Genomic DNA, 12,632 nt, shown 5'->3' on the forward strand with positions numbered 1-12,632 from the left:
GGTCTTAGAACAGTTCCTGAGATGCTCTCAGGCCATACCAAAGAAGTCTCCAGAAAACTACAGCTAAGGGCTGGGAGGGCAAAGCTGAAATACAGCACAATGAATGCAATGTGGCACCTTGAAAGCTCTCTGGAATTTTCCCTTGTGGCATTGTGCAGTGTTAGCAAGAATACTCACTCCTGGTCCCCTGGAGTTAATATGTAAGTTTGGAATACAGGGTCCATGTTTATTTCTAGATATCTTCTGTTGTCTGTCCTGTACTTCATGCCAATGGTTCATATAACTGCTGAGAGCTGAACTCCAGTGCTCATGTTTGTTTAACAATATTAAATATTATACTGAGCTTCCTGTTACTCAATGCTTTCATACTGTGTTGAGTTCACTCCAACAAAGTTGTCCTGGTATTAGAGAAAAGGAATTTATCAATGGCATTTTAAGATGATCCATTTTCATGCTCATTTATGCCTAAAGTTACTGTTGATAACTAGTTTTATTTCAGGTGTGTGGAACCAAAGGACAGTAATTCCAAGAGTAATTGACCTGGAAATAAAAAGGATGCATACCAGCCTGTGCAAAGTGGAAGAGCAGAAACAAAGTGGAGCAAGATGTACTAATATGGCATGAGGCTCTAGAGAAACAAATGTGATATATCGTAAGAACAACTGTCAGAGCCTTTTTGGCAAGTAAGTCCTTTTCAAAGTAATCTCTCAAAACCCAAAGAACACAAGAAACCCTTTGCTTTTGTGGCCCTCAATTTTATTTACTGCTGTTTCTCTTTTGTTTCAAGACCTAAAGTTCTGTTTGTGGGACTGGACCATGAGACACACCAAACCTAGAGACATTCCTGTGCCAGTAGCCACAGTGAGCAGCTATTTTTTTTAGTAACTGTAATGATCAGTATATTTCTAAATAAATGTCTGTAGCTCTAAATGTCTGTAGCCCTGGACATATGGACAGGTATCAGGTATTACTTTTTTTTCCTGCTCTGGTGCATGATGTTTGCCTTTCTTATCACTGATGTTTGGCTCCTGTGCAGAACAAGTCAAACATCTCAGATAGACAGCTTTTGTTTGAACAGAGATGGATTCATTGACATAAAACAAGCAAACATAAAGACAGAAAGGATTTGATCACTGTGGCAGAACAGACCTGCTCAGGTGCAGCTAACAGCATTCCATGTCAGATGTGTCTCCTGGGCATATCATCAATGAGTTCTGATACTTTACAGTTCATCTTCTGGCATCAGCTGCTCACCTGCAGTGTTAGTGAGTTCTCGATCATTTAAATAAGGATTTCTGAATCAACGAGAATGAATATTCTTGCTGATCCTGTACATTTGATCCCTAAGGCATTCTACCATCCCTACCCCTTTGTCTCACAAGGCTGCAATGTGGTGATGTAGCTGTTTTCCTCATTAACTACCATTTGCCAACATCATTCTTTGGCAGCAGGTACAAGAACAGCTTTGCTTTGCCTATTAAGCATTCAATTGCTTGAATATATCCAAATATACAGCCTCAGTGCTTTTTGAGGGTATCAATTCTGGGACTTCTCAGAACTTGTCTCTTTTTTCCATGTCCCTATGACTTTTTTTGCTGCCAGTTCAAGTAGGTAATCCACAAAATAGATGAGTATTGGCTTAATCTATTATCCATTTCTAAGTCCCTCAAAAAAAATCAGTGTTATGTCTTGGTATGGATGTATCTCAATTTTGTATCTAAATACAAAATAGATGAGGGAAAGAAATACCCAAGGTGCAGCACTGCTCTCTTCAGGAAGTCTTTCTCACGAAGATTTTTTTCTTCAGGGTTTCTTATAATGCCTTTGATAATTGTCTCTGGAACTGAAATCGTTGCAGTGGTGTGATTGATGTTTGGCTCATGACAGGACTGTTGGTGGGGGTCTTTCTTCTTCCTCTTACTTAAGTCCCAGAGGCCTTTGGAATCCAGTGCATTCACTTGTGCCCTAGAAACTTTCTGGCACTCAGCTTCCAATTTCTATGCTGCTCTGCTATGCTACCTGATGGTCTTTGGCAAGAGAGAAGAGCCATTTAATGTGGTACAGTCAAGAGCCAAAGATGAAAGCTTTTGTTTGGCAAGAGATTGTTAATATTTCTTCCATAGGTTTGGGGTACTTCAGCTTTAGCAATAAAAGAAATATTGCAAACTTTTGAGGAACAGCAGGAAATGTTTGGAGGGTTTTTTTGTTTTGAATTTCTTTAGGCCATTGATCCATAACCTCCAATATCTATAAAAAACATGGCTACAAACTTTTTTTTTAAGTGTAAGCAGGTGTATTTGCTAAAATCAGAAACAAAGTATGCGTAAAATGAGCTAACGATTCTGGGAGCCACTGGGTTTCTCTCCTTCTCTCTTGAAACACTTTAAGAGTTGAAAAAAATCCTGTCTATCTAGAGGGGCTTTAGGACTTGTGGAAAATTTTTGCCATTTTGCAGCTGCCCCCACAATGTTACTGCATCACTGGCAGTGCTGACACTCTTACTTTGCCTTATTTTTCATTTAGTTTCATTGTAAACTTATGGTTTTCCCATTCTGGACTAAAAACTGCCAAGCTGATAAATATTTTCTCTTTCACATTCACCTCCATAGAAACAGAATCTGTTTTACTGCTGTAATTGTTCTCTTGTGCTGTTTTTTCTGTTCGGGCCTTGGGGTTTTTTATGTTGGTTTCTTTCTTGGGAAGGTCCCAGTTCATCCATTTAAGACAACTTGTAAATGTTCAAGCATTAAGGAGATAAAGGGAGTGATTCTTTTCTCAGCCTTTCCCCTATTCCTGAGCAAACAATTCCTTAAGACAAAGCCCTCACTACTTTGAAAAAGGAAAAGATAGTAACTTTAAATGAAGTCCTGGAGCAAGAATAGCATTTTCCACCTCAAATATCCCCTACTGTCTTTGGAATTTCTTTAGCTGAGAGTCAGGGCCTCAGGTGGCACCTTAGCAGGAGAAGAAAAGTTTGTAGGCCATTTCTAGGTCCTTGTTATTGGAGCAGGCAGGACAAGACAATTTAAAATTTGGCACTGTCATTTACTTGGTGACATAAATATGCTTCTGCATATTATGCTGCAATTATGAATTCTGAGGCCCTATGAATGAAATGCGAAGCATCCTGTCCCCACAAGTGAAATCCAAAGGCACAGTGAAATATTTCCACATTTCTGCCTTAGCCTATGAAGCAAAGTTCAGTTAGTCAAATCCAAGCACCTGTACTTTTCCATTGTAAAAATCAATGGTTTTTCAAGCAGCATTCAACCAGACCACATTTGTTAGGTGAGCTCTGGCTTGTAGTTCCAGGTTCAGTACTTCCTTCAATGTGAATCAGATTCCCAGTGATATTACCAGGATGTAATGATCTCTTAGAAGAGAACTGGATTTGCAGCAGCAGCAACACAACATTGTCTTTCTTCAGGTTGCTGTTTTCCTTCCCATGTTCTCCTTTACCTGGATTTGTTACCCTATGACACGTAATACTGGAAACTGGGATTCCCATTGTTAAGGAAGTGACTAAAAATAATACAAAACAGAGGAAATGTTGCTTGGTTTATTTGTTTGTTTTTCTTTAGAGTAGTGCTTGTAAACTCTGATTTTTGAAGAAGACAAATGATTTGGTTTGAAATTCAATCTCTCTGAATTTGAGGGCCTTCAGGAAGACCTGTTTTTAGAAGAAAGGTTCCTCAGTACATTCCCAGAATCAGAAAAATTTCATCAGAGACCAAAAACTGTGATTGAGCTTAGCAAAGATCTGTATAGTTCTTGTGAATCTCTTACATAAGTTATCAAAAGATTGGTCCATACATCAGAGGAACTAAAGAGATCTATCAGGCGGATCTGTGGCTGTGCAAAGCCTGAATAGCTGTGATGTTTGGTTTGTTTTTTTAAAATTTGAACACTAAACTGAGACTCCTTCTTAAGTCATAGAGCAAAGAAATATTAACAAACTCTTTGCACATGAAGCTTTTGGTGTTGTCTTTTGGATCAATTAGGCAGAGGCTACACTCGCTAGGCCATTCCTCTGTGCTGCCCTCCAACCCCATGCTGACTATCCTTGACATTTGCCTTCTGCCCAGAGGCCTTTACTGGTCATACCGACAGTGCTGCAATATTGCCAGTCAGGCACATCCACAGCCTATTCGCAGGTCTCAAAAATAACTCAGGAAATTAAATTAATAACAATTAATGTAGCAGCACCCTTACCTGGCACTTTCAGCTTAGAGCGAACTTGGGTTTCTCACTTTCTTCCTTGACTCTGAGTGTGGGAAACACAGAGTGGGTATCTATGCACTGGAGCTATTCCCAGCACAAAGAGGCTTAAGGCTTCCCTTAAAGCCAGCGCAAATCTAGGAAGATTCCTGGCTCCCTGGACCGGGAAATTGGAAGCTGGGCAAATTATGCATTGAATCAAATTTCTCCCAGCTCCTATTAGCTGAGAAGAGAGCCTAGTGCTAAGTCAAGACTGAGGACACTGTTCCTGGTGAGCCCAGGAAGCTTGAAAATGCTGAGAGTCTGATATGAACACAAGTCTCATGGTTTCCAAGGTCCTGCTGCACTGCTGGGCACTGCAGCCTCTTTGCTGTCAGCAAAATTAGGAGTTTTGGGATGGATCCTTTGACATCCTAGAATACAAATGTTCTTGCATCACTTGACAGAAATTTCTCAAGTACAGAGCATGCCTTCCCTGCAGGTTTGTCAGAGCCAATACGGAAATATAACTGGATTTTATGAAAGTCTATCAGTACTCTGATGTTTCCAGTGAAACACTTTGGATTCAGTTAATTTACATGCTTTGTTGGTGCCTTTCCCAGGGCTGGGTTAATGGCTGGATTCGATGATCATAAAGGGACCAGATTGGACAGGTACAATTTGCCCTTAGTGAAGCTGTGGTGGCTGCCCTGGACCTCTTCTCTGTCTTGCATGTGCCTCGACATTGCTTCCATGAAGATCTGCTCCAAGGTCTTCCCCAGCACAGAGGTAAGGCTCACTGGTCTATAGTTCCCTAGGTCTTCCTTCCTACCCCTTTCATAAAAAGTTTTCCTTTTTCAAGTCACCAGGGATTTCACCTGACAGCTGTGACTTTTCCAATATGACGGAGAGTGGCTTGGAGACCACATCAGCCGGTTCGCCCAGGACCTTGGAATGTGTGCCATCAGGCCCCAGAGACCCACGACTATAGAATGTTCCATGCCATTCCCACTATCCCACTATCCCAAAACAGAAGCTCCACTGACATGGGCTTAGGTTCCACCCACAAGAAGAAAACTTCACACTCAATCTGGTCATAAAAATGAATCCAGAACAACGTAACATCATAATTAAAAATTATTGTGTGGAGAAGTCGAAATTGAGACTAGGCTCAGTTCTTTTTTGAGTCATCTCAAGCACGCTCGTTTGGGATAATTTGCCAAGGAACTCCTGTGTATTATTTATTTAGTTAGTTTTCAAAGAAAAGCAAGATTATTTTATTTGATTCTTTGTTATCAGCTAGGCAATCTATCTGCTTCCACTTCTGAAAGGAAAATCAAGTTCTCCCCTCTTCCTTTTAGTACATAAATGCACTTTAGGCTGGGAAAGAACTGATTTAAAGTGAGACAAAGCAGAGACTCCTGTCTCTTGGGCACTGACATTGCTTAAGGAGCTCTTTGGCAACTCACTAAGGTTACCAGGTCCTCTATGCAGGATTTTGAAATATATTCAGCATTGGCCTAATTCTGGTCACATCAAGGTCAGTGCCAAAACTTGCCTGACTTCACTGGAAAACAAGCTTGATAAAAGGAAGATTGTATCTTGGATCTTTCCATGCAGATTTTCAACACTCCATATAATATTTTAAGGAAGTTATTTCATATCAAATCAGAGCAATGTTTTTAGATGGCTTAGTGGAAGAGTAGGAAATAAACCTGCTAAAAGCAGGTCTAGCTCAGGTAATATCCAGATTACTCTAAAACTGATGTTCAAGCCTAATCTTTTCCTAAAAGAGAGCTCTGGTGGGGAAAGCTACTGTGTGTCCTGAATAAACAGCTATCAGCATTCCATGAGAACTAGCCCGAGGAAGCATTTTCCAAGCTCTCAGGTGGGAGAAATCTGCCACCTACTGTTAACAAAACTATTTGCACAAAGAGGCCGTGGAGCTCGAAACTGAGAAAAAAATTAGTGTTCCTGTGGGCAAAGAAAGTGAGAATCTTAGAGAATTGCCATAATGATGTGTCTAAAAAAGAGATTAGGTCTCACTGGGATTTGATTAATAATGAAGAGAAAACTCAGCCTGATGATTAGTAATGATGCGTGACTTATTTGGTGCTCTTATTGCAAAGTATTTGTGAAATGCTTATGCAAGTGCTTTTTCTAAAGAATGTTTTCATTGTCCTTACACGAGTCTTTTCAAATTAAAGAAACCTATCAGAAATACAGAATGTGAGACGTTCCTTAATACATGAGCTAATGCTGATAAAGCACTCCAAAAATTCTGGGCAGCTTTTCTGGCTTGTGACAGTCACTATCTAACAAAGAGATGCGCAGGATGTGGAATTAGGACACATGAATGTTACACACAAAGTGCTTTGCTGAATCCAGGTTTAAAACTGACTGAAATTAAGTGGCATTTAAGAGCTTTGGTGAACATGGAGAGACTGCAGTGATGTCTGAAGGTGAGCTTGGAATTTGTGTTCAAACTGAGTTCTGGAATACAATGTTAAGTATTGCAAATTAATATATTGTCTATAATTGAAAATTACACACTTGAGAAGACTGAGCTGAGTCTGTGCATCAAAATTCATGAATGAGAATAAAAGATCCAGATTTACCTTTCAACACACTCATAGGCTCACTCACCAGACAGTTACAAGTTTGACATTTGAGATATTTTCTCATTTAAAAATATAAATGACCTCAGAGTCATGAAGAAGAAAATAAGAGAATGACAAGTGACACAAAGAAAATCCACTCACCAGCACTTTTTCTCCTTATTGAAAAGGTCACTAATTCAGGAACACAAAGCTGTTCAAGGCAGCTCCTAACTTTGTAATTAGCTAGCAATAAAGTCAATGGCATTGTAAATGTCACACACAGACAGAAAATCCTTGTTTAGACTGCTGGAAATAAATTACACACAAAAAAATCACTTTATATTTACTGTCAAATAAAAAAAAACCCTTAAGACATACATACTAAGAATCAAATGCTTTAGTAAAAATCAATTTCCAAGGCATTGGAAAGAGTTAAAATCAGACTAGTTTTAGCTGCAGGTGAGTTGCCTGAGTGAGTTGTTTTAGCTCCACCTACTGAGTCCAACTATTGAGCTCTTCTCTGTTTTTAAAAACCCTACCCCAACGGCCCCCTGAAACAGAGCAGAACCCACAACGTGTGGCCAATAAGTGGAACAGCACACAGTAAACCAGTGAAGGCAGGTTCTGTTTGAAAACCAGAGGCTCCACGGGACCTTGGGGGTTAGGGAATTTTAGACTATCAAAAACTTAGACACAGTTTTTCTAGTTCTAATTTGAACTCTGAAAAAAACGTTATTCTTCCACTCTAAGTGCCTTTCTGAGATACCAAAAGCATTTCTTACACTGCCTTCACTGAATTCAAGGTCTTACCGAGTTTTATGTGGAGATTCCCACTCCCTTCCTTATCCAGAGATAAAACTACTCTGGGAGGATAAATATTTTCAAGGCACATTCTATATGAGGATAGAAAAAACAGCCTGAGCCTTGTTGTTCTGCATGCCAGCAGAAGGCTGCTTGCATTGAGATCTTCCAAGCTGCTCCAAGAGAAGCGGTTTCAAGGACTAATTTCAGAACTAATCAATTGTTTACTTAAAAAGTGGTTACTATAGAAATTATCATTATGGATTGGCTGAACTCAGGCAAGACACAAAGTGTAAGAAATATTTAACCTTCTAGCTGACGCCTGTGCAGCCCACAGCTGATGCTGCCTTAAATGTCAGCAATAAAAAAAAAGCCCAAACAGCAAAACGTTAATTTGACCTACAAACTTTGATATTCAAATACAGGTGATGCAGCTTTGGCTTGAGAGGTCTCATTCACCATTTTGAATTACAGATCCATTATACACGAAATACACAAAAAAAATCACTTTATCTTATGATCTTTTATCTTGTTTTTGTTCTATTTTACCTTTGACTGCACTTGAAGAGAATGAGAAAGAATCCAGAATCTTGTCCAGATGCCCTTTGCCTCTATTTGCCATGGTGTTTTTCAGTCTTATACTCACAAAGGATAATCATTTTGAAAGCTTATCAAGCAAATTAGGAGCCTGAAACACACCTTCAGAATCATTTATGCATGTTAAAATGTAAGGCTCACAGAGTACTAATGCATTTTATCGTTTCAAGTGCTTAAGCCATTGCTTAACTAAGACTCCCAAAGTACTAAATATATTACAGAATAAAGGTTTTTTGTTTTTTAACAGAGCATTTGCACATTTCTTCATTGAACCAATTGTTGAAAGGTTTTGCTTTCTGGACTTGTTTTTCCTTTCACAGTTCTCCCTGTGAGGAAGTGGTCAAAGCTGGCATGATGTTTTAAGAGCAACTAACATGCAATATCAGTATCTGAGATGGAACACAAATGATTTGTGTTCCAAGGCAAGGGCAAAATCACCTGATTTACCCACACCAAACAGGCAGAAGTCGATCCCAAAGGGGCTCTCAGACCGGAAAGGTTTGGGTGTTAACAGTAATGTAAATGCAGTTTGAGTGTTAATGGTAATGTAGATTTACCTTCTGCTGTAGCTCCAAGCACTTCTCCTGGGCTAGCGCTGCTCCTCTTAAATTCTCCATCTGTCTGGGTTGTCTTTACTTCCTTTACTCACAAGGCCACACCACTTGAGATGCTCACAGGAAACTTGCTGTAATGAAGAAAGAGAGACAGTACAAAAATGTAATTTAAAGCAAATGCCATGTCTACATAAAATATGTTTTAAATCATTCTTTTGCATGTGCTATTTACAGGGATTAAATCTGAGTGGTTTAGACAAGGCTAAAAGTGTGTATCACAGAAAACTGTACTTCACTGATTGTACAAACATTTGTGTTCTTTTCCTTCTTTCTCCCTTTGCCTTGGACAGCAGTCATTGCATAATTGCTGAACAACTTCAATTTTATTACTTCTGTTTAAAATAAGTCATGGTGGTCTAATTTTAGTTTACCTTGCCTCCCATTTCAGCTGGATCTTCCATGCTATGCACCAAGAGGTCTAGTGAGGCAGTCCCTTTTGTATGTGTGTTGCAACAATACAATCTGGGGTTCACAGTTCCCTGAATGATACGAATAAAAACATTCCAGCACATATAGAAGCTGCAACAATGGCAAAACTGTACGTATCAAAGATCACCAAAGCATTCACCAGTGAGAATGGCAGGATTTGGGGTTTGGATTAATTTTAAAGTTTATTTGGGTGATCAGCTTGATAGACTTGTGGAAGTTGTAGCAGTCCTGAGTTGGGGTTAAAAACTCAAGAAGTTATGAACTTTTTTCAGTCCCTGTATTAACTGCAAACTAAACTCATGCTCCCTCTCTCCCTACTTCCTGAGCTTGATGATGAAACTGCTTCCAGCAGCTATAAATGAAACTGAAAGCAGATCCATGAGGATAATTATACCACAGCAGAGGTTTCAACACATTGTTTGACCTGTAGAACTTTTTAAGGAATCTGGCACACAGGAGACAGGTCCTGAAAGTATTCACTGAATCCAGACATCAAGCTTTCCCACTACTCCTATGGAGTGCTCAGTGGAGTGATCAATAATCCAGAGGAAACTGAATAAATACAGAAGTCACAGATGAAAGAGATAACAAAGGATTATTATTTTTCTCAAGATTTAGGACAGTAGTGAGGCCCCAGAACAGGCTGCCCAGAGAAGCTATGCCTGCCCCAACCCTGAAAGCGTCCAAGGCCAGCTTGGACAGGGCTTGGAGCAACCTGGGCTAGTGAAAGGTGTGCTTGCCCATGGCAGGGAGCTGGAACTGGATGATCTTTAACATCCTTTCCAACCCAAACCAGTCTGTGATTCTATGATTCCATCATTTCCTGCAGCTTTATGCTATCAACAAACTCAAGTGTCCAAAGTTAACCCACTCCACAGACTCACCAAAAGAAAGAAATGTGGTTTTTAGGTATTCCTTCCCTAATTAGAGCTTACACTGACTTTTCAGTGGTATGCAATCCATTCCCTAAGAGCCTTATGAACAGGGAAACACAGCTATGGGTCATACACCCTTGTGGAAACTGGGACACACACAAAAAAACCTAATTAAAAAACAAATCTTGATTATTTACTCCTTCATTATGTCTGGATGATTATCATAGTATTTACAAGAATGTTTTAGTTTGGGTTTCTAAAATACAAAGTGCTGGAGAAGTTTCACACCTTCCCAAGGCATTGAAACCATCCCAAGGTTAGGAGCAGACTCGTGTTAGCAGCTTTTGCCCACAATGAAAACAAATCTTATAAGGCCCATGGATCTAAAACCAAGTTTCTATAAAGAAACCGAGTTTGCTGTTGCACTCACAGAATCCCAGAGTCATTTAGGCTGGAAAAGACCTCCAAGACCATCAAGTCCAACCTGTGACCAATCTCCAGCTTGTCAACCAGACCAAAGCACTGAGTACCCCATCCAGTTGTCCCCTGAACACCTCCAAGGATGGTAACTCCACCACTTCCCTGAGAGTCCCAATGCTTGACAATCCTTCCTGTGAAGAAATTCTTCCTGATTTCCAGCATGAACCTCCTCTGGCACAACCTGAGGCTTGTTTCTTCTTGTTCTATTGCTTGTTACCTGGGAGCAGAGCCCAACCTCTACCTGGCTGCACCGTCCTGTCAGGGAGTTCCAGAGAGCGAGAACATTCCCTGAGCCTCCTTTTCTCCCGGCTGACCCCCCCAGCTCCCTCGGCCACTCCTCATGATTTACTCTCTAGATCCTTCTCCAGCTCCATTTCCCTTCTTTGGAAGGGCTCCAGCACAAAAGGCTCAAACTAGGGTGGCAGGGAAAGCAGGGATAAACTGGATGCTATGAAATGGAGGAAAAGGACTTGCTCTGCAGTGCAAAATGAGGAGGTGCCACTCTTTGATCAGAACAGAGGTCACCACCATAAAAGAAACGGAACAAACAGTCTCCGACAGGCCGCTCTGCCTGTGCCAACACAAGCGGTGCTGGTAACTGCTCCATCTGATCCGGGGTTTGGGAATACGACACACAGAGATAAAATACTACCGTTGCTTTCATTCATAAGAAAATGGACCCTTTCCAAGTCCAACAACCTGAATGGATACTTGGAATAAGGTGCAAATGTCCCCAGTATCAAAGGCAGATTTGTGATACGATGTAGCTGAGAGTAACCGCAGCCCCAGCTCTGCGGCAGAACCCTTCGAGGTCATTTCCCACCTTCCACCATCCTGGGAAGGGACAGAGCGAGGGCAGCAAACAGCTCAAAGGGCAAAATCCAGCTCTGCAACCACCCTTCCCGGACCCGGGTGGGTGAATGTGGTGCATTTGGACAACCTGTTCGGCTGCTTGTACAGCCAGAGCAATCACAGATGTGTTTTGTTTAGACAGTCACCTCTCGGATCAAATGATGAAGATCAGGTCACTTTTCCAGGCTTATCCATTGGAAAAGTGACATCCTTGTCACACCACACCACAAATCTCAGGTGGTAGGGCTGAGATTACCTAAATTCACTTACAGTTCTCTTTTCTGCCTCTTGTGATGACAACAAATAATATATAACAAAAAAGCTAAATAACATATATAATGTTATATATAATAATAACAAATAACAAATATTTAATCCGTGCTTGCACCCCGATAGAAACCAGTAAAAATCTGTTGAGTTAATTTTAATGCAAAGAAAAAGAATTATAAGAGGATAAAAGTATTATTGCCACTGATCTGCCATCACACATCTCGTGCTGGTGTGGCATAAGATTTCTGTGCAGTCACACCAGGAAGTAGGAGGTGAGTGGCTAGAACATGCAGTTTATTCCTCCTGTATCACACCAAACTATCATCTGCAGAGATATTTATAAAGGTATTGTTCAGTTTAGACCTTGTACCTGAAGATTAGAGGTTAATCTTCTGAACTAGAAGGTTAAGAGTCTGTGCCAGTAATTTCCAGATGACTTGGAAATAATGTAATTTAACAGTGGGGCTCTTACATTTTATTAAGAACATACAGAGGCACGTATCAGGATGTTTTGGTGGGATTTCGGCAACATGAAGATGTGCAGACTCCATGATGAGCACCAGCTAAGGATTTTTTTAAAAAGCAATGCTGAATTTCAGAGGAGCTGCAGACCTGACTGGTGCTCTCCAATGTCAGCCAAATAAGAGAAACAACACCCAAGTAGTCAAATAACAACAATCGCTTTTCATTTCTGTAAAATGTAACTGGAATAGGCATTGTTGTTTTGAAACACCAATTCCAAAACACCCACAGTGTACCAGTGCACAGAGCCACTATGATCTTTACACTCATGTGTTTCTGTGCTTAAAATAATTTTTATTTCCAACAGGTCTGAAAAGTAAAACAGAAAAAGCCCATTTCTCCAATGAGGAAGCCACAATTTAAGTATTTAACATCTTTGACTCATATTTATACTT

At 40.3% G+C, this 12,632-nt stretch overlaps 1 long non-coding RNA gene across 3 annotated transcripts; it reads left to right on the forward strand.

The window, feature by feature from the left end:
- The first annotated feature begins 436 nt into the window (after positions 1-436).
- On the forward strand, positions 437-6,306 carry LOC138108902 (uncharacterized). Of its 3 annotated transcripts, none has more exons than XR_011150106.1 (3): positions 437-683; positions 4,821-4,986; positions 5,060-6,306. It is a non-coding gene; the product is annotated as an uncharacterized lncRNA (long non-coding RNA). The 3 variants fall into 3 exon arrangements; XR_011150107.1 differs by lacking the exon at positions 437-683 and adding an exon at positions 1,084-1,261; XR_011150105.1 differs by lacking the exon at positions 437-683 and adding an exon at positions 1,086-1,265.
- The last annotated feature ends 6,326 nt before the right edge of the window (positions 6,307-12,632 follow it).

The sequence above is a fragment of the Aphelocoma coerulescens genome, chromosome 4, assembly GCF_041296385.1.
Source record: "Aphelocoma coerulescens isolate FSJ_1873_10779 chromosome 4, UR_Acoe_1.0, whole genome shotgun sequence".
Classification (NCBI taxonomy): domain Eukaryota; kingdom Metazoa; phylum Chordata; class Aves; order Passeriformes; family Corvidae; genus Aphelocoma; species Aphelocoma coerulescens.